At 41.3% G+C, this 22,394-nt stretch overlaps 1 protein-coding gene and 1 pseudogene across 7 annotated transcripts in view; both read left to right on the forward strand.

Annotated features, from left to right (window-relative positions):
- The window catches only part of TSPAN18 (tetraspanin 18), a 302,190-nt gene that overhangs the window by 13,896 nt on the left and 265,900 nt on the right, over nucleotides 1-22,394 (forward strand). The window lies entirely within an intron of this gene.
- Nucleotides 9,681-9,799, forward strand: LOC133378592 (5S ribosomal RNA; annotated as a pseudogene).

The raw sequence follows: 22,394 nt of genomic DNA on the forward strand, positions 1-22,394 counted from the left end.
ATAGGCTTATTTCATGGAACTGATCCTACTAAACAGATGATGATAGTTGGGTTATGTATTTTTGTAGCTTAGTTCTGTCATTCTGGCTTGCCAGTTTACAGTTTTTCATGCATAAGGAAAAAAAGCTAGCATTCTGGTATTCTGTCTTCTGAGCCCTTAGCCCTGCCAGAGTTAGCATGCTTCAACTTACCTATAGCACTGATGTTTTTTTCAAGCATGTATACTGGAGATGTGGGAAGTGAAGCCACTCTATACTTTGATGAACATCAGCAGGCTGCAGTTGTTTCTTGCTCATTGTTGAGATTATGATTTTATTGGGTACTGTGCATATGAAACTCACATGCATATCTGCATTCCTGCTAAATGTTTGATACATGAATTTATGACACATGAATTATATTTATAGTGATGATGTGGAACTTGGGAGATTCAAATTCATTTTAGGATATGATTGTGGCTGCGTATAAGATCTGTGTATGCATATTATTCATGCAGATGTACATGCAGGGCCAAAAATTATCTGCCCTGAGTCTCATGGAACAACTGAATGCAAAAATGAAACATGTTGTATGACTGTTTCTCTCATTAATCTATCCATTTCTTTCCCTCATTACCTTCATATTTAAGCATTCACCTTGCCTTGTTGCCTGATATAGGATTCTTCAATGGTTAAACTAGTATGACTTGCATTGTGGTAGCACTTCAGTTGATGACATTAAAAAAAAGAACATGTTCTACCCAGCCTTCCTCTCCTCCCAGTTTCTGGCACTTGGATGGATGACATCTTACCAGCAAATACTTGCCCAATTTAACATACACACACACTGAAGACCATATGTGCAGATAATGAGTTTAAGCTGATAAATAGCTAACAGATTTCCCTCAAAGAGCTCTCTACCAAGAAGATCCATTTTATTTAAAAATAAATAACCAGATTTGTCAGTTTTATTTAATTATTCTTAGTCCTGCCTTCTCTCAAACTGGTGTAGGAAAAGGAGCAGAGCCACACTAAACGATCATGGTTGATGGAGGACTGCTGGGTCTCCTCTATAGATAGGATTGCAGTTAGAAACTTAACTCTCTATTGATAGGAAAATTGACTGTATTAGTCCAGTTTTGGTGTTAAATGCATCCAAACACAGCCATAAAAATAAAATACCTGGTGGATGGTATTAAGCATGATATAATTCACATGGAAAAGGAAAAAGAGCCTTTGTATAGCTGCAGACAAGTCATCAGGATCAATAATGCCCCACAGTGTAAAGATCACAAACCTACAAGAACAGTCTGTGAGGTCAAACTGACTTTCCAGGTTTCAAATGCACAAAACATATTGTGTCGTTAACAGTTTGTTTGTTTATTTATTTATTTAAAAGCATATTTCTTAGCTAATTCCCTGGCTAGTGGCACATTGGGAAAAATGTTATCAATATCTGGAACCCTGAAAATGTGGTATTAGTTTCTTAATCATTATCTGGCCTAAGATTTAGAACAGGAATACCTGTATATGTCAGCAACGTACTTTGCCATATTTGGTAGTTCTGGATGGCACATACTGTTTTATTGACCCCTTCCACTGAATGTGATTCACTAGAAAAGGCCATCATGCTGGGAAAAATAGAAGGGAGCAGAAAAAGAAGGCCAAACAAGAGATGGGTTGAGTCCGTAAAGTAAGCCACAGACCTGAACTTCCAAGATCTGAACAGGGTGTTTTACAACAGATGCTATTGGAGGTTGCTGATTCATAGGGTCGCCATAAGTCGAAATCTATGTGAAGGCACATAATAACAATCCACTGAATGACACTAATTGTAATGTTAATATTCTTATATGGTATGAAGCACTGTGGAAGAGTCTTGCAACTGGGACCAAATGACCCCAAAAGCCAGATGAGTTAGGTTTGCTCAGTGAGAACTTTATGATGAAAAAACATTTTTTCTTGATTACAGGGAAGGTTCTAAGAAAATATGTTTTAAAAATCCAGGTTTGTAAACCCAAGAGGTCCTATTGACTAGGAATGGAGGCAGAATCTGGCAAACTCTGGTTGCTAAGCACACTCAACTGATTTGATCCAAATGGATCATGATAAAGATTGGATGCACACAGCCATATTTTTTCTGTACAATTCCCTCTGACAGTGACAGCACACCATCAAGTCCTGTCATGCTGAGGGGGACTTGATATATTTGGGTGGAATCCATCTTAGTTCTACTTGGAGTAGACACATAAAAATTAAGCTTTTTAACTGGCTTTTATTGCATTTTAAAATTATGGATATCTTAATGCTTTGATGGAATGGTTTTACTGTGTATTTTAGTTATGTGTGGGTTTTCTAACTGATTTTATACTTGTAAACTACTTAGAAGCCATTTTGGCATATAAGTGGCATATAAATTAATACATAATGATAATAATATTAACTAATAATAATTGTATAGCACAGTGTGGAGAAGAGCCTGGCTGGGAGTCCAGAGTCTGTGAGTTCAAATCCCTGCTTGTGTCTCCTGGGTGTAAAGGGCCAGCTAAAGATCACCCCCACCGTGAGTGGCTCAGGGGTTACATGCCCTGCGACCTGTGCAGCCGTGGGCAAGCTGCATAGTCCCAAGGAGCCCAGTTGCCCCCCAACTAGCAGTTGCAGACAAGGAAGGGGCTGGTTTGTGCAACTGTGGCAAGCTGAGCAGGCCCTAGCCAGCTGGGGAGGACTAGTCTCACAGGGAGGCAATGATAAACCCCCTCTGAATACCTCTTACCATGAAAACCCCATTCACTGAGTTGGGATCGACTTGAAGGCAGTCCATGTAAATAATTGGAATCAATAGGCGTGGCTAACTTGAGTCCATTGATTTCAATAGGTCTGCTCTGAGTATGACTTGGATGGATATAACCCTTTGCATTCAAAGTGTGTGGCAGCAAGGAGCCCTGTGTGCTAGCCACTTTGGACATCAGGAGTACAATTTTTTTTAAAAAAATTAAAGACAGAAAAATACTATACAGGAATGGAGGTAGTGTACATCACAAATATTTAAAATACACATGGAAACAGGATTGACTTGGGGTTGTATTCAACAAAGTTCAACTAAGTAGGCCCAGTAAAACGAATGAACCTAAATTAGTCATGTCTATGAACTTCAATGGATCTATTCTGAGTAGAACTAACTTTGAATACCACACTTAGTCCCATCCCCATGCAGAACTTGGATGAACTGGACTTGAATGGATCTGTCGATCCCAACTATTGATCCCTATTATCATTTTAGTGATATTAAGTGAATATTGTGTCTATTATGACAGTACACAAGATTATTTTGTTCAGCCTCTGTGCTCTTTTTTTCACAAGAAACAAAGAATGGGTTCTGTAACTAATAAAATTAAGTAACATTTTGTGGGATCAAGTTAACCCCATGTACCTTATGTGCATGGTTTTTCAGTTTTCCTAGTCATTCCACTAGGGGTAGAATTGCTTCCTAAAGCTGTAAAAATAAAACAATCAGTTTTAAACGACTTTTATTTAAACTCAGTGTGTCAGTTCACACCTCAATTTTTAAAACACTGTTGGGGTAAATTTGAGCCCTTATGCTGATGGAGGGTTAATTATTATTGCAGAGAGAGTTTACAATGGAGACAGCGAGCCAAAAAGAAAAGTATACTATCTATGTATGAAGCCTTTCTATTTGTGCCCCAGTTCTTTGAAGTGTGGCAGGTGGCGACCAGAGAGAGAGGCTTTTCAGTGCTGGCTTTTCAGTGAAAGCCTACCTAGTGTCCTCATTTCTGTTTCCCAGGGATTTTAAGAACAGCTAATGACAGCACTTTTAACTTAGAGCAGTTTTGATTGGCCATGCTGGCTGGGGCTGATGGGAGTTGTAGACCAAAACATCAGGAGGTGACCAGACGTGGGAAGGCTATAGTAGAGCATAACATAAGTCTCTTAAACACTTTGTAGTACCCCATGGATGCTAGGGAGATCTAGTTATATCCAATATGTTTTCTATTCCAGAAAGCAAGTACTGTAGGGCCCTGCTTTACAGCGCTTCGCTAATGCAGCGGCTTTCAATTAAGGAAAGTCCCTGCATTAAGGTGGTTGTTCCATTTTTACGGCAGTTTTTTTCCGTCGCACGCCATTTTGATGTCATTTTCGCTCAACGCGTCCCATTATTGTCAATGGGTTTCGCTTTACGGCGATTTCCGCTTTACAGCAGGGGTCCGGAACGGAACCCACCGTATGAGCGGGGCCCTACTGTATATCTTTTAGAAACTGTATATCTTTTTGGGAAGCAGGTAAAAACTTCCAGTTTAGAAAAATTAATTTATCTAAATGGTTTTTAACAATGTTTATTTTTAACTAAAAATTTGCTTTTGATGTCTTTTGTTGATGTCATCCTTGTATGAACTGTGTGGCACCAAAGGGGTCTTGGTGTGACCTAGCTAGATCTATTGGACATTTAGGAGTCTGAATATGCACAGATCTTGCTGAATTTATAGGTGGTAATCCATTAACAGTCAGCCTCTGGGTAAATTTTGCAAAAAGGCCCAGCCACTTAAGAGCTAACAAGATGGACCTATCTTTATGTAGGCAAGACAATCATTATGTAAATTGGCTATGAAGTCAGCAGCACATTTTATTTCTGTTCTTTGCCACAGAACACATATGTTACAACTTAAATTGGGATACCCTTAGAGAGCCACATTTCAAGAACTGGCATGCTGCCATTCTGTAAGGTTAGCATATTTTCAACAAAAAATATTATGTGGATACATTCATGCAGTGCAACATCTTAACTACCACTTCTAAAATTCCTTTTGGCACTTAACTGTCATACATCAAGATATTTTTATAAAAAAGCAAGTATAGTCACTGTTTCCATAATAACTTTAAGAAGGCACAAGGCCAGAGGCACAAGAGGTTAATTTTAAATCCAGCAGATGAACCATGGCTGTAAAAATGTTATGTATAGCAACAGGATCAAAATTGCCCTACTTAAAACTGGGTATTATGCCAGTTCAACTGGAGACCATTCCCTCTATTTCCGATGTTCAGGCATGCATATGTAGCCAAAACGGCACCACCCACAAGCAAGAAAAAGGTATTGGCATTCTTGGAGGAACACCAACATTTGTACAAGTATGAAAACTCTAAAGAGAAAAATGCCCAGTGAGGAATGAGCATACTTAGTGGCCATGGAATGTTGGCTGATTGGAGCGGGTGTGTAAGTGTGTGTGTGTGGGGGGGTGGAAACCAGAAAACTGGGTGGGAGGAGGAGTGAATGGTGTATCTTGGAAGAAGGCATGGCTGACTGGCTAAAACCCTGAACAGGAACATTATGCAGTATTTTGTTTCAGAGCTCACTTGTTGGACTGATTTTATGTGGATGTTCTAGCACAAAATTGACATGCTAAAATGGTCAAAGCCCTAGTTTTATGTATTTTTGATTCTGTCATATGTTAGGATTTACCATAGTAATTACTTCAGCTTTCTGCACTTTCTCTTATTTGGTGATAAGGGGCTTCATAACATTATTTATAATTCAAGACTTTTCATGGAGTTTAAATGAGTCTACAGTGTATATAATGGGCTAAAAACTGGCTTCAGGTTTATGGGTGGAATTCAGTATAGCGGTAGCTCTCTCATTCCATCAGTGCAAAGATTTCTCCTTGTGCAATGGAACATGCTTCCCCTCTCCTGCACCTCCCATAACCCTCTGGAAAAGATATGGAGAGGGCACAGGCATGTTTGGTGGGACGAGACGTGGGAAGTCCTGTTCTGCAAGTGGAAATCCTTATGATAATGGACTGAATACTGCCTAAAATAAAATTTCTGTGGTCCCTACCTGTTTTCTTTACCCCTTGCTATTGGCTGAACAGCTGGGATGTCCACTTTTTAGTCCATACTTAAGTGAAGGAATTGGCAATTGAATGTTGATAAACAATGCCATTTCTGTTTTGAAAAATCATGAAAAGTCAGCTTGTTTTTGAAAAACCTCTTGGTGCTATGAGGTGGTGGATATTCTATCAACAGGAAAAGTGTGGCAAGGCAGTCAGGGAGGCTGAAGACTGGAACACTAAATGGGAAGCCAATCTAGACATAAGAGGCCTGAGGGAAAATGAGCTGAAGGGGGCGGTTGAAATAACAGGTACAAAAAGAAAAGTAGGCTAGTGAAGGACTTTACTAAGATCAGGGACAACATGATTTGTGTGCTGAATTGGGGGAAATGGGGCACACACACAATGTGGTAGAAATCTAGAGAGGTAGAAATCTGTCTATATATTTATAGGTGTGCCCTGACTCTTCACAGTTTTATCAATGGCTAAATTAAGAAGGAAGCAAATGGTTAAAGTCATGATAAAACAAGCACATACCAGAACCATTCAATAACAGCAGGCATGGTCACTAAAATGCTTTAGGGTAGCCCTGCTTGTCAGAAACCCCATATAAAAAAAGGCAAGCCTTACACTTGATTTTTTGGGGGTCATATACCCCTTTGAGACTCTGATGAAAACTATGGACCCCCATAAATAAATACAATTTATATTATTGCATTAGAAATTGACTTTTTTTTTTATTGAGTGTGCGTGCACAATTCACAGACCCTCATTCATGATCTCTTTGAGAGTCCATGGACCACAGGGTAAGCTCTAAAACAGTGGTTCTTAACTTGGGGTGCACGACACTTTTTCTAGGGGTGCGAGGCCCAACCAAAGATTTTGGGAAACTGTCATTTATCTTAGTTAAGTTAGGCTAAAACACGCATTAAAATAAAATAAAAAACGAACTGTATTTTTTCAGGGGGTGCGAGAGCATATTTTGGAAATCCAAGGGGTGCTGGCAATGGAAAAGGTTAAGAACCACTGCTCTAAAAGTTAAGACAAAAAATGCACTGCTAGACCTAATCAGGCAGTAGGGAGCCATAATAGGAAAAACAACCCCATACCCTGTTGATGGACCCCTCAAGACTTTTTTATTGTGGGAGCTTTTTGCAATATGTTCTTTACGCAATAATAGTGTGTTAGTGCTGGAATTATTTTGTTTTAGTTCGTTCTGTGATGCTGCCTCAATGCTGCTGTATTACTACTGTCCAGAGGAGCTATATTGTGACAAAATCAGGACAGAAATAAACTGGAACATTTGTGGTATAAAAAGTTAGGGGATTTCAGCAGGATGTTACTGATTGGAAATGAAGCAGGCTCCAAAACATTTGCAGGCACAAACAGTATTAAACATGGGATTGTGTGTGACCACCCCAATAGTATCATGAGCACAAATAATCACAAACGTGCAACGGAAAAAAATGATTGGAGGGGTCTGATGTTGAGGAACTCTGACACTGAGTTGTCTGCCTTTATAATTTTTGATCTTGGTACTCTTTTACCCACAGATGCAGTGGCAGATAGGGAAACAGCATGTGGGCCATTCTATGCAAGAAATAACTAGTAGACTTTTTGCTCCTTTGTTGCCAATCCAGATGTCCCTCAATGTAGTGCTACAGTGTGTGGGATATTGTGTTTTCTCAACAATCTGTCAGCAATGATTTTATTCTCTCCCCACCTCCACCTCCAGCTATTATTTCCATTGCCAGTGCACAATCCCCTTCTTCCAGTCAAAGAAATGGAACCACATTCCTTATCATTATGAGATCTCTCTGTAGTTTGTGTGTATTCTCCACTCAGTTACTCCAGTCTTTTTTTACTTGTTTCACTGCATGTATAGGTGGCTTCCCAAGGGGCACAGGGAGACAAAAGGGGCAGAATCAAACAAATGATGAGAGAGTTTATTTACTGCATGGATGGTATTGACACCCATGTTTCTTATTTGAGTCAATACTTCATTGATGTCATTAGTGATGGTCTTGGCATGTTAAGGCGATCAGGAGATTGTGCGCTGCTAGGAAATCTATACACACAAGGACCAAGCAAGAGGCTTTGTGGTGGAGCATTAAGGCTGCAGCTCTGTACCAGCCTACCTGGCAGTAAGTCCCTTTGAACTCAAAGAGATGGGCAGAGCAATCCAAATATGGGTAGCCAGTGGGGGGCAGCAGCAGTGGTGAAGGAGCCGGCAGGAACCTCCGCTGCATCCACTTGCTGCTTGGCAGCTGCTGGTCTGACTGAATGCAGGTTCCATTGGGAGCTGTGTGCAGGAGTTGGAAAGGAAGTGCTGGCTCCCATGAACAAGCTTACCAGGGAGTCAGCGCTCCCTGTAGACCACCAATGGAATAATTCTACTGCTCTGGCCTTTTTGCTGGTGGAACTTTGGGCCAAATGGGGACCCACAGGAGTGCTCCAAGGGGGCTTGGATGCTGCGTAAGTCGCCCCATAGCTCCTCCCCCACCATGCCCCGGAACACCCTCTGTTTTCAGAGCTACCACTGGCTTTCACCGGCTATCCATTTGCTGGGCTGGCTGTCCTTGCTGGACCCCCAGTGGTGCCGGAAGGCTCCCAGTGCTGCCACAGCTCAGCCAGGCTGGGAAGCTTCTGCTAGCAGACCATGGCAGAGCCCACAGACACCAGAAGCCTGCCAGATCAGCGAGGGGTCCACCACATCCAACTCTCCCCAGCCCGGCGTAAACTCAAGTTGGATTGCTCTCTGAATTAAAAGAGTAAAGTATTGTGCTGTAAGGGAATAACCCAATTTACAATGTTTGTAGCATAGTGTTGTGAATGCAATAAAATAAAAAGCAAAAAGTTTTTCTCTGGTAGCCCTGGAACTGTGGAATGCACTCCCTCGTGAGGTCTGCTTTTGTATCTCATTTGTCTCCTTTCAGAGACAGTTAAATTTTTTTTATTCCATTGTGATTTTGTGAGCAAGGCTCTTAAACTACAGACTGCTGCTGCTTTGTGCCTGCAGTGGCTAACTTTTATAGTTTTAGGTCCATTAATTGTATGAAACTTCTATGTAAACTGCTTTGAGAACATGTATAATTATTAAGTTCACTCTGTGTGAGCTACAATTGCACAACAGTTGTAGAGCAAGAAAAATACACTTTGGGAGTGCTGAGTAGCGTAAAATTTTCCCCACCCCAATGGTTATTTAAAAAAATGCTTCTGTAAACTAGAGGTCATTAGTTTCTTGTTTAAAAAGTAGGATGCACTTTTTCTCTTCTGAACTCGTCTGCATAATAACATTGTATTGACTTATTAAATCAATTTCTAAACTAAGTCAGCTAGGAAGATTGTCCCTCTTTAGAAAGACACTTTTTATGTTTCAGCAAAATTGATACAGCCTCTTAAGTAGATCCCTTATCTTAAATTGCAGCAGATGGTTCCTGTTGGTCAAAAGAAATGGGTGACTGTTGCATTTTAGTCTGGTGGCAGACCATACTTTTTGAGTTACAAGTGGATTCAGAAAGGCTTGACTTGCTATAATATATGTACATACACATTTTGTCTGCCCCACAGTTGTCTCTGGTCATCAAACAGGTTCACTGGATTTTTGAAATAGTAGAAAAGCTTGCATAAATTGCTTATTGCAGATGAAAGTGGGATAAGTGCAGGCACCAAGACAGTGACCTTTTAAAAAAACAAACAATTCAAGAATCAACTGTTTGAAAATAGTGTCTCCAGTCTAACATTTAGTTAAGCAAGACACTTCTTTTATTATTATAATAATAACAACAATAATGATAATTTGGAAAGAGAAGGTGAGAAAGAACTGGGCAAATGAATGATAAAATAAAATAAGGAAAAATTAGGTCTGCGGTCAAACTACCCTGAACATGCGCGATCTTGTCTGAACTTGGAAGCTAAGCAGGGGCAGACCTGGTTAGCACTTCGATGGGAGACTGCCTGGGAATACCGAGTGCCGTAGGCTTAGAAGAAGGCAATGGTAAACCACTTCTGAATACCTCTTACCATGAAAACCCTGTGAATATATCCAAAAAAGATTCATAGGGTTCTCATAAGTCATAACTGACTTGAAGGCATATAACAACAAGGAAAAATTATAATATTTTCTTAGCTCTAAAATCTTTTTTTTTTGTGAGATACTGAATAGCTGTTTTTTGTTGTAGCTATAGGTGCTTTAGGACCTGTTTCATAACAAAGATGTGTCAAAAGTATTTAGATACATTACTGGGTAATCCTACTGCTATATCAACAATCCACTAATTTGGAATAGTGTAGCTGGAATTCTGTGCGCTTCCAGCAGCAAAATTTAAAGGAAAACAATCCAATTTTAACTACACAGTAACAGTGGTGGGCATTTGCTCAGCATCCATGACAACAGGAGATGTACATGAATGCACCAGTGACATCCCCTGCATCAGCTATGTGTGGAAAGGACTGGGGTATGGAAGGGTAAAATAGACATTTTGTCATAATGCCATCCTAAACGCCCTCCAGCACGCACGAACACATTGCAGCCTGGTAGACATAAGGACATTGCAGCACCCTCAACAGTGTGATCCACAATATTCAGCTCACCCAGTCACTCCAATGATCCCTGCAGATGAAATTCAGATTCCCTTATGATACAAACACATGCTGCCTTCTTTCGATAAGCAGACACATAGGGAGGGAAGGACTGACAGTCCAGCCTAATGCTCAGCCAGCTCTACAGCTCACTTGGGAGAAGTCATGTTCGGAGAAAAATCCAGGAAAAGGATTCTTGTTCTACCTGGAGAACAAATGCTTTTTGCCAGGAGAGAGTAAGGAAACTAGGCTAAGCGACAATGGGAGTTACAACTGAGCTGTCCTAGGAAACAAGCCTGTGACCCCCCTCAATAGTTTACCAGGACAATGGGAAATAGGAGAGGGGAAGGGTCAAATCCCACCAGGTGAAATGTGGAATTAAAACAATGCAATGAATGCATTAAGGCAAGAAAAGCAAATAATAGAAGCCACCCCTCAGATTCCACAGAGCAGCTCTCTAACCATGTAAGCCATGGAAGCAGGCAGGAGAACATATAACCTCTCTAACCTCCTAGGGTTGTGTCCAGTGTAGCTCTAAATAAGCATCCCATCAATGCAAGGATTACAGGTAGGACAATGGGACTTTCCCCCCTCCTCCCCCTGTGTGCCCTCTAAATCTGTTCTAGGGGTTCCCCCAACTCTCTGGAGCAGATTTGGGGAAGGCACGGAGTGTACAGGGGGGAAGAGAGGGGAAGAAAGTTCTGTTGTGTTAGTGGTAATCCTTGCACTGACAAAGATGCCTTAGTTGAATATCGCCTAGACCTCAGCTTAGCCAGTGGCCAAGGATGCTGGGAGATGGAGTCCAACAATATCTGGGGACGCAAGGTTGAAGAACAGTGGCCTAGACCAACAGTCATAAACATAAGGACTAAGAACGACATAAGGAGATACAGCCTTGTGGAACAGCATAGGTTTTGGATGTGTGAGGATCCAGATCTTATCCTAGATGTAGTCTAACTAAAAAACAGAGCTTGGAAAAGTTACTTTTTTGAACTACAACTCCCATCAGCCCAATCCAGTGACCATGCTGGCTGGGGCTGATGGGAGTTGTAGTTTAAAAAAGTAACTTTTCCGAGCTCTGCTAAAAAAGGAAGGAGCACATCACAGTTCAGTGCCACAACTATTCCCAGGGAGTGGTTCAGGACCAATAACCTCATGTAGCTAATTGTTTTGCTCTTTCTGTTTGGTCAGCACCCTTCCTCTCATGAAGCAACATCTTCCTCCTGTTCAGTTTGCCTCTTCCCCCTACTTACTGCCTCAAGAGACTTTATTATTAGTGCACTGCCATAAATTTCTCATTTTTGTTAGTGTTCTCCATCAATTAATGAGAAAAGAAATTGCATTCAGAAATGATCAAAGGGGAGAGAAATATTTTGGTAAAATCCTCACGGGTGGGTTGCAGGGTTTTGCTGTGCTTACCTTGCTTTCAAGGTGGCCTAGGGGAGTTTGTGATCATAATTTCTTTAATTCTACAACTCATCTATCCAGTGGTCTGCATTCTGTAGCCTTCCCAGGTGCTTACTGTGCATCTGATAGCTGTTCGGTGTTGTTTTTAATGCAGTGTCTTTTTACTTTCAAAGAAATCAGTGTAGATTTTTTTTAAAAGGTAAAAGGAAGGACTAATCAATTAGTGCACCAATCTCAGGCATTTGGTAGCCTCTCTTCCCTTGTTTCAATTAAAACTCAGGAAAACGTTGTGAGATAACTCTTCCCATGGGGCTTTTTCATGTCAGGAAGCACAGGATAAATCTTTAATGGAAAGACACACCACTCATGGCCACCTTGCCCCAATAAAGCAAGGTGAACCTGTATCCACAAAAATTCTGAAGAAATTCTAAAGTGCCCAGAGAAGGAGGCAGAAAAATAGAACCCTCTTATGCAGGGGAAGAACACTTTCGAGAAACTGAAGGACAGGTTTTAGCACAGCACTACTTAATCTCTCTGGCTCTACTCTCAATTTCTTTCAACCCAACTGCATAGATTTTCACACAAGTAGGGAAACTGTTAAGAGAGTTATCCTTTACCCTTGTTAGAACCCATCTGGTCAGAAGATGGTGAAGATGCAGATCCTGAGTCCTGGTGGGGTGTGACCTGGAACCCCCTCCTATTCAGTCCTATTATGAAGGCAACTGAGGTAACTAACAAATGGGAGTGGGAAGGATTCCAGCTTCCTAAATCCCCTGCTAACAGGTTAAACAACATCAGTGAAGGTGTAGTTATACCTTGTATGCAAATTTGATTGATATGAGACCAGAGTAATATAGTTTGGTGCAGCACATCCTGTCATTTGAATTGTTTTTTTATTAATTTGTGAATTGCCTTGGGACATATATGTACTTTGGAAACAGCTAAAATAAATTTGAAAATAATACAAGAACAGATGTGCAAACAACACAAACTGAACACTTTTCATCTAGCTGGAAAGACATGTCCCATCTAGCTGGGTTCCTTGGCAGAATTTATACAGTTCCAGGTGTGCCATGATTGGCTACAAAGTCAGTGGAATCTGTATGATAATGTTGATTTCATCAGGCCTTGCATCCAAGGAAACATAGTTAGAATTAATTAATAGTTAGAAACCTATTAAGGTTTAGACTTACACTGTTTTCTCCCCTCTGCAAGGGTGGAGGACCAATTAAGATGGTCCGTCCCCGGAGACTAATGAATCCTGAGGGTTTTCTGATGGCTCTAGGGAATTTTCCGGCTGATAGAATTGACGGTCCTGTCGAAACCCTGGCCATGCTGTGGAATATGGAAATGGCCCGGGCAGTTGACACGATCGCCCCGGTGCGCCCTCTCCGTTGCAGAGCTCAGTTGGCTCCCTGGTTTACTCCGGAGCTAAGAGTGATGAAGCAAGAAAGGAGACGGCTTGAGTGCAAATGGAGGCGAACTCCCGACGGCTGTAATCATGCACTTGTGAAGCTCTCTACCAAACTCTATGTGAAGGCAGTGAGAGCAGCAAAGAAGCAATACTTTGCTGTCTCTATTCAGTCATCCCTTAACCGCCCAGCGGAACTTTATAAAGTTGTCCGGGGACTTTTACACTCTGGTCCCCAGGACGCAATAACACCATCAATTGCCCGCTGTAATGAGTTTGCGCGACACTTTCGTGATAAGATCATGAACATCCGCCGGGACCTTGACTCCATTATTGTAGCAGTTGATCCTAATGAGGTATCCAGAGCACAGTCTTGTCCTGTTTTATTGGATGAGTTTCAGTTGGTACAGCTCGAGGATGTGGACAAGGTGCTTGGACAGGTGCGGGCGACCACTTCTGCTCTGGATCCTTGCCCCTCATGGCTAATAAAAGCTAGCAGGAATGGAACAGCCGGCTGGCCCAAGGAGGTGATTAATGCCTCTTTACGAGAGGGAGTGGTCCCACCCTGCCTGAAACAGGCGGTGGTGAGACCGCTCCTAAAAAAATCGTCCTTGGACCCTGATAATTTGGACAACTATAGGCCAGTAGCAAATGTCCCATTCCTGGGCAAGGTTCTAGAGCGTGTGGTCGCTCGCCAACTCCAGGCTCTCTTGGATGAAACTGATTATCTAGACCCATTTCAATCGGGCTTTCGGCCGGGGTTTGGTACAGAAACGGCCTTGGTCGCCCTGTATGATGACCTCTGTCGGGAGAAAGACAGAGGGAGTGTAACTCTGTTGGTTCTCCTTGATCTCTCAGCGGCGTTTGATACCATCGACCATGGTATCCTTCTGGAGCGACTTACGGATTTAGGAGTGGGAGGCACTGCTTGGCGGTGGCTCTGCTCCTATCTCGGGAATCGTCTCCAGAAGGTGATGCTGGGGGAACATTACTCGAGTCCCTGGGTACTCCAATATGGGGTCCCGCAGGGTTCAGTTCTGTCCCCCATGCTTTTTAATATCTATATGAAGCCGCTGGGTGAGGTCATCAGGAGTTTTGGAGTGCGTTTCCAGCAATATGCTGATGATACGCAGCTCTACTACTCCTTTTCATCTTCCTCAGGTGAGGCTGTTGATGTACTAGACCGCTGCCTGGCCGCGATAATGGGCTGGATGAGAGCTAATAAACTGAAACTCAGTCCTAACAAGACTGAGATGCTGTTGGTGGGAGGACCCTCTGCCCAGATGGTTGATGTTCGACCTGTCCTAGATGGGGTTACACTCCCCCTAAAGGAACAGGTACGTAGTTTGGGGGTCTTATTAGATCCGCTCCTGTCACTTGAGGCTCAGGTAGCCTCGGTGGCACGGAATGCATTCTACCAGCTCCGGCTGGTAGCCCAACTACGACCCTATTTGAGCAAGGAGCATCTTGCCTCAGTTATCCATGCTATGGTAACCTCTAGATTGGACTACTGTAATGCACTCTACGTGGGGCTACCTATGAAGACGGTTCGGAAACTTCAGCTAGTGCAAAATGCTGCGGCCAGAGTTCTCACTGGGACAAAGAAATTTGATCATATAACACCTGTCCTGGCGCAGCTGCACTGGCTACCGATATGTTTCCGGGCCAGATTCAAAGTGTTGGTTCTTACCTATAAAGCCCTAAACGGCATCGGACCGCAATACCTGATGGAGCGCCTCTCTCGCTATGTACCTACCCGTTCACTACGCTCGACGTCGAAGGCCCTTCTCCGGGTTCCAACCCATAAAGAGGCCCGGAGATCAACAACTAGATCTAGGGCCTTCTCGGTGGTGGCCCCCGAACTATGGAATGCCCTCCCAGACGAGATACGCCTGGCGCCTTCTCTGTTATCTTTTCGGCGCCAGGTAAAAACTTACCTTTTCGCCCAGGCTTTTTAAATTTTGTAAATTTTTAAATATTTTAATTTAACATTTTAAACTTAATATGATCTTAATTTAAATCTCAATGGCAATTTTATTAATGTTTTATAATTGTACTATATATATATATATTTTTCCACACTTGCTCATATTTTAATTGTGATTTTATTTGTTGTACACCGCCCTGAGAGCTTTCTGCTATAGGGCGGTCTAGAAATGTAATTAAATAAATAAATAAATAAATAAATTGCTTCAGATCCCTGATTAAATCCAAGTACTTGAGCTTAACTGATTGTGAATATGATAGCTTTTTAGTGAGTGTGAGAATTAGTTTAGATTAAATGGTAAAAAATAATTTTCTTAATGTTTCATAGCATTTTTGAGGATTTTTATTTTATTTTATGGACACTAACATATGACAATTGGATTTTGTTCCATAGAACAGAAGATTTAAAATATCTTTCTAATAAGATACCAAATGTGTAGCCTAGAGAAATGTATCCAGACTGACATTGGCTGTAAATGTACTGTAGAGTGCTTTGGCAATTAAAGACGATACTTTTGCTTTTAAGTTGTTTGAAGGGACATGTCACTTGTGAGCGATGGAGGCTTAGAAGATTAAGGAGCATCAGGTTATCTGAGACTGAAAGGATTAGGTGTTTTTCCTCACAGTAGTGAAAGGATCAGAAGCTTTCAAGACTTCATAATTTGAACACACTAGTTGGGCTATCTGGGAAATACTATTGTGGACTAAGAAGGATGACAGTGAAAAAATGCAGCAAAAATTCATTTTCCTTCTTCATACAGTGAATAGTTAAACAATGGAATCCGTTCCCACAAGAGGCAGTGATGGCTGCCAACCTGAATGACTTTAAAAGAGGTTTAGGCAAATGAATGGAGGATAAGACTGTCAATGACTACCATGATGGCAATGTTCTGCCTTCACAGTTGGAGGCAGTATGGGTACGAGGCCATTGGCCTGATCCAGCAGGCTTTTAAAATGTTCTTACTCATAAAACGCTTCTTTTTTTAGTAGTGCTTTGAGAATGTCTTGCGCAGAGTGAATGTCTCATACTAGGATGATATATTGTTAAGTTGAGCTCCCAGTGGGCCATTCCTCTGTGTGTTACGTTTTAGTTCCTCCCGCAAAAATTTTAAGGTTCTCTTTCTTCTAAATGGTACAGAGGGGAATGCTGCTGCCTGCTACATCCTGGCCAATAATGTATTCTGCTGAAGTAACTAGATCAGAATATAGAATAAATGTATACATTGTCTTATTTTGCAGCAGCATTTTGCCTACACATCACTTGGACTTTAGTGACGTAGCTTATAAATAAACAGGCAAAATGTTACTGGTAAACCATCAAGTTAAACAGAAGAATCTTTTCATTGTGTTGTTTTGAGAGGCTTTGTTTATATAATCAAAATGTAGAGTTTATTATTTTGAGATAATGCTCCCTGGCTTAGGACTGATTTCCCTGTTAAGGCCCTCATGTGAAAAATGTTCCGGTATAGTTGTAACAGGGGAGAAATTAAGTTTTTTTCTAATTTGCACTTACCCCCCAAAATATCAAATTGAAACACAGCTATCCTTTGAAATTAATATTACTTTGAATTTTGTTATGCAATTGTCCAAACAGTGTGTACAAAAAGATGTATATTAGGGGAAAGTATGCATAAATATGCATATATTGGTGCATATGGTGAAAACGCATTATACTAGGAGAAATTGCAAAAATGCATAAATATGTATTTTAGGAGAAATGGGCACTAAATACTACTGAATTTTCATGCGGCTTTTAAAAATAATTTGCAAAGTACACTATTTCTGGGTGGAAGTATTTCAAGAAATTTCAGAAATATTCCAAACAAATATCTCAGTACCCCACAAGTGTCTCTGTTGAACCTATGGGACCCCCAGATGATGACGTTTCATGCAAAAGAATTGCTTACAAGGATGTCGGCTGTGGCTTAGATCTCCATTGCATAAAGATGGAAAACTGCTCAGGACCTCCACTTTTCTTTGTGGTATAAAAATCTATGGAATCTGGCAATCATGGAGAAATTGACTCATGATTTACGGGTATCTAGAGGAACAGAAGAACTAGGGTGCTTCTATGCAATATGGTGGGAATTTATCTCATATTCTACTGATATTGAGATCTGTACATCTTTACCTGTTTCTGTGTGAGACATATGGATAGCATAGTGTATTTTCCTCCTCCTTTGTTCCTACTAATGTAGCGCCCTGGAATGACCTTGTTTCTGCTTCTGTTCTAGTTTACGTGTGTGTGTGTGTGTGTGTGCGCGTGCGTATGTATGTATATATATATATATATATATATATATATATATATATATATAATTTTAAAAATTGCAATGTGATGAGGAAAGGTGGAGAATTGAACTTAAAATTGGGAAAATGAGAAATTGAGAGAAACCCATAGTGGCAATCTGTTCATCATTGGTTGTGATTCTTCATGGGGAGGATAGAAACCTCCATCCGTTTTTTATGTTGTATCTCTGTTCTTATGATATTGTTTTATTATTCCATGTTATATTTTTGTATAGCGCTTAGAGATTCTTAAACATCAAGTGGTGTAGAAATGCTTTTCAATAAAGTAAATAAATAACGAAGTCAGTAATGTGAGTAAGACACTCCATGATGTTTCACCTGCATTGCTGATTCTCATTATGCTTCTCTATGGAACTTCCCCAATAGAGGTTACTATTGTTTATGTGATTTGCTTGTCTTCAGATGAAAGAAAGCTGAGTTGAAAGATTGGGATCTTGCCAGAGGAAAGGATGCTGCTTTGTTTTCTACTAGTACACTTCAGCAGGAGCCTGCAAGTTTTTTGGCTGGTTTTGCTAGCCAAGCCAAAAATTGTGATTGCAAGGTTCTTCCCTGCTGCTGGCTGGTTGGAGGCAAACAACTCTGCCCAACAGCAAAGGAATACTCCAACATTTCCTTCAGGAAATTCTGAGCTTCAGCTGCTGCTCTGCAGTGGGGACTGAGGAATGGGGTGCTGTAGCAGTAGTACCTCCACCCTGTTTCTCTTTTCTGTGGGTCAGAGTATGCTTTCAACTCTCCAGTTTTCATCCCAGATTTGAAGTTGAGGAGGAGGTGGGGATTTCTGCAAAACTGATGAGATGATCCCCACTCAATTCTGCAGCATCAAGGTTGGGAAGAAGGCTTTTCACTCATTGTGCTTCTCGAAAGGTGGTGCCACACTCACAGGGGCAAGCATAATTGCAAACCTCTGTAAAGCTTTACTTCAGCCTTTTGATTTGCTTGCATGTTCATGCTATAATCAGAGGTTGATGTTAGAAAAATAGCATGTAAAGGAGAAGGCTTGCCTAGAATCTTGCTCTTTGATGTGCTAGTTTTCTCTGTTCAGGGAGCACTCAGCCTGCACCTACAGTCCAGGAAAAATTGTGTCACTTAATTTTGTTAGCTGTGTAGATTAGGTGTATACATATCCTTTGTTCTGAGGCTGAGTACGGGGTCGACATACTTATCAAGTCATTTTCTGTAAATATATGGTAGACTTACATGACCTAAATTGTAGCCACTGTGAATCTCTGCTTAGCAGCTGCATTCAGATAGATAGCTGGTTGTCTTTGGTAACTATCCAGCAGCACAGTGCAAACAACCTGGTACACTCATTATCATGTGGAATTATTGGGGCACACCATGATTAGCTTTATTACCTGGCTACTCATTCATTCATTCATTCATTGGTGATCACTCGTGGCCAAGTAAGATTGTCTTCCAAGATAAGGTCTTTAACGGTGGGTCCCTAAGTGACTGTGGAGGCCAATTCTGGATCCACAAAGCCTCCCACAGTGAGGACATAGGTTTCCAGATGGAAGATGGTCACGATGAGGATTTGCTTGACGTGCCTTCTGCTTAGCTTGTTTGTCCCTTTTGCCCTGTACTCATGCTTCTTCAAAGTCCATAGCACCTTAATGGCTGACCTCCAATTGGGACGCTCATGAGCCAAGGCTTCCCAGTTCTTGATGCTTGTGTTACATTTTTTTAGATTAGCTTTGAGAACATCTTTAAACCTCTTTTGCTGTCCACCGATATTCCGTTTTCCATCCTTAAGTTGGGAGTAAAGTAGCTGCTTTGGAAGACAGTGATCAGGCATTCGAACAACATGGCTGGTCCAGCGAAGTTGATGTTGGAGGATCATTGTTTCAACACTGGTGGTCTTTGCTTTTTCCAATACGCTAACATTAGTCCGCCTATCTTCCCAAGTAATTTGCAGAATTTTCCGGAGGCAGCGTTGGTGGAATCTTTCAAGAAGTTGGGAGTGGCATTTATAGATGGTCCATGTTTCACAGGTGTACAGTAAGGTTGGTAGTACAATGGCTTTGTAAATAAGCATTTTGATCTCCCTGCGAATATCCCAATCCTCGAACACTCTACGCTTCATTCGGGAGAATGCGGCACTCGCAGAGCTCAAGACGATGCTGAATTTCAGCGTCGATGTCAGCTTTTACAGAGAGAGGGCTGCCAAGATAAGAAAAGTAATCGACATTCTCCAGTGTCGCACCATTAAGCTGGATTGATGGCGCTACAGAGGGATTGGTTTGCATTTGCTGATGAAGCACTTTGGGTTTTTTGATGTTAAGCGAGAGGTCAAGTTTTTCATATGCTTCTGCAAAGACATTTAGGATAGTTTGAAGATCTTCCTCTGAATGTGTGGAGACTACATCATTGACATATTGAAGTTCTATGATAGAGGTTGTAATTACCTTACTTTTTGCTTTCAGCCTACTGAGATTAAAAAGTTTTCCATCTGTTCGATATGTGATTTCGACGCCAGTGGGAAGTTTCCCCTCAACAAGGTTTAGAATCATGCCGATGAAAATAGCAAATAAGGTCGGAGCAATGACACATCCCTGTTTGATGCCTGATCCCACTTTGAATGGATCACTTTGAGAGCCATTGTTATCTGAAGTTGTTGCCGTCATGTTGTCATGGAGGAGTCGCAAAACATTCACAAATTTATCAGGGCATCCAATTTTCAGAAGGATGGTCCAGAGAGCAGTTCAATTTACAGTATCAAAGGCCTTAGTCAGATCAATAAACACCATATACAGAGTCGGTTTTGCTCCCTGCATTTTTCTTGAAGCTGTCGTGCAGCGAAGATCATGTCCATTGTCCCCCTGGAAGGATGGAAAACATTTTGGGATTCAGGGAGGATGTCTTCTGAGATAGGTAGGAGGCAATTTGCGAGGATCCTTGCAGGGATTTTACCTGCGGTAGCAAGAAGAAAGATGCCTTGGTAGTTCCCACAGTCTGTTCTATCACCCTTCTTGAAAAGAGTGATAATTATGGCATCCCTAAAATCTTCTGGGATCTTCTCCCTCATCCATATTTTTTCGATGAGCTTATGAAGTTGTTGTGTAAGTTCAGGCCCACCTTCTTTAAAGACTTCAGCAGGAATCCCATCAGGTCCACTAGCTTTGTTATTCTTCATTTGATTAATGGCTTTACTGACTTCATCCAAATTAGGGGATACTGCAAGCTCATCTCTAATTTGGTGTTGTGGGATTTGCAAGAAGACCTCATCAGCCACAATAGAGTTACGATTAAGGAGGTCGTGGTAATGCTCTTTCCAACGCAGTGCAATAGACTCTTTATCCTTTAGAAGTTTGGTACCATCTATTGAACGTAAGGGATTTGTACCGTAATTTGTTGGTCCGTAGATGATGGCCTTTGTGGCATTAAAAAAGCCCCATGCATCATGAGCATCTGCAAAATGCTGGATTTCTTGAGCTTTCTTTATCCACCAGGCATTCTTAAATTCTCTAGTTCTTCTTTGGACCTCAGCCTTTGCATTGGCATAGATTTTTTTCTTAGCAGCACAGTTAATGTCTTTTTGCCATATCTGGAAGGCTTTCCTTTTCTTGTCAATGATACGTTCAATCTCACTATCATTCTCATCAAACCAGTCCTGATGTTTCTTAGTTTGGTATCCAATAATTTGTTCACATAATGGAAGTCTTCAGTTTAATCCAGTGTTCCTCAACGTTTTCAGGGAGTTCCGTAGGTAGATGTTTCTTGAGAATTGTTTGAAAGGAAGCTCGCTTAATAGGATCTTAAAGGTATCCACAGACAACTCACTTCCTATTCAGATGCAGTCACCACAGGGCTCTGTGTCACCTAAATCCACCCTATCAATATTTCTGTGGTTGGATAGGCTAAGCAGGATTCCTACTCTGAAAAACTGGAGAGTTGAACTTGAACTAGTAGCAGGGAAAGTTAGGACAGGAAGCAATGGGCAGGTGCAAAAAAATCAATGGTGACAACTTGGCTGGGGGAAAAAAGCTTAGGAAAAGGACTATCCCAGTTGAAGGTGGACAGGGGAGGAAGAGCCTTCAGAACCAAATGGGGAGGACATTAATTTCCATGGTGCACTGCTGGTGTTTGGATATGGAAAGGATAGGTAAGCCAAGCCAGTAGACTGTCTATTCTGATTTGCTTTTAGTACTGCTGCTTAGAAGAAACACTTAAGTAGCCAAGGAAAATTCATCTGACAACTGATGAAGTTTGTCTAGACCACAGAAATTAGCTAGGGGTCTGTAAAATGAAAGTGGGAAATCAGCTTCTTGTAACTGAATAAGTCTTGTGTTTGTGATGTAATTCCAGGGTATTAGGGGAAAAGAATCTAAGGCATAGTTTGGCAATAGTATTGTACTGTTTTGGTAGTCTTGTTTTTATGTTGTAACTTGCCTTTTTGTTACAGCAGGATAAAAATGGGATCTGTTTGTTTATAATGATTATAGGTTAAATTAAACTGTGTAGTCTTTTTCCATTGCCCCCCTCCAGTATATAAGGCTGGAGGAAAATAATTAACATTTTTATTTCCAGGGTCTGGTTTTGAAAAGAAGGAAGCAGTGCAGTTCTCAGTCAGTAAGATTCTTGTGTTTTGCAGAAGAGGCCTTACCTACACCTCAAGTGTATGATTTACTAACCTAAGAGACATGGAATCATTTTATCATGATTCCTGGGAGTCGTCGTAGGATCATTCACTCCTGACCTCTGGTTTATGTGGCAGCCATTATTGTATGTTTTTGTTGGTTCAGATGGTTCCTTTCACATGTAGTTTGTAATAAACCTGAAGCTGTACTGTGCACATTGGGCTTTTACTTTAACTGTGCTTGGATCAAAATTCCACACACCCCTTTTTGGAACGATGAACAAAAATATGCCTGGTGGTTTTAAA

This window comes from Rhineura floridana, chromosome 2 (assembly GCF_030035675.1).
Source record: "Rhineura floridana isolate rRhiFlo1 chromosome 2, rRhiFlo1.hap2, whole genome shotgun sequence".
NCBI classification, from domain to species: domain Eukaryota; kingdom Metazoa; phylum Chordata; class Lepidosauria; order Squamata; family Rhineuridae; genus Rhineura; species Rhineura floridana.